Genomic DNA, 896 nt, shown 5'->3' with positions numbered 1-896 from the left:
TCAAGGCAAGACCTCCAACCTCATAACTTAACACTTACTCCTTCCAACACCTCACGCCTCACTTTGGAAAGGAAGGAAGCGAGATGCTCTCCCACATCATCTGTCTTTTCCTCATATTTAGCCAGACTTCAAATGGGTACCACCTGGTCGTAGACTTGACATTAGACAAATGAGGCAAAAGAGGAAGTTGGGGGAGGGAGAGAGGGCCAGATAGAGGTGAAGGTGAATAAGGATCAGTCTTATGCTTCCAGAGGCAGGGCATTTCACAAAACCCGAAATTCGCATCAGGAATGTGTGTTGGTGAGGAATAATTTGGGAAATAGATTGTGACAAAGTTCAACACTATGAAGCAAGAAGGTACTGCAAATGCTTCCCAGTTTTGATTGATACCTCTTGAGTGGCAAGTGTTACAAAAGTAGATGATGGCGAGAACTGTTAGACGAAAGGAAAATAAAGAAGAAATGATATAGTAGGCGTATTTCAATTGACTAGTGCGAAGTGCTTTGTGTGAAGTTTATCATGGGCATGAAGACAAGTTAACGCCCGCATTACCTGTTACATTGTCAATGACAAACGTATTATTTGCAAAAAAGGGAAAAAAGAAGAATGAGCATAAAATTTGCTCATTTTACAAAAAAACTGTAAATTATTCAATGAATTAGGTCGAAATTGAAATCCCTAAGGAAAAAATGAAGAGCAAGATATAATTCGCCATCCTCTGCTTTAATAATCGTCAGGAGTCCAGGTGCCCACTTGACAAGCTCTGCCCAAATCAACGCTTGATAACTTACCCTTCTACTTGTATGCTTCAGTTCCACGCCTGTGGAGATGATTTTGTGCTCTTGAAGCGCTAACACACACACACACACACTTGCTGACAATATCCGATGCTTGAC

Source organism: Echinococcus granulosus (genome assembly GCF_000524195.1).
Source record: "Echinococcus granulosus chromosome Unknown EG_S00451, whole genome shotgun sequence".
In the NCBI taxonomy this organism is placed as follows: Eukaryota; Metazoa; Platyhelminthes; class Cestoda; order Cyclophyllidea; family Taeniidae; genus Echinococcus; species Echinococcus granulosus.
Note: the sequence above shows the minus strand (reverse complement) of the source record.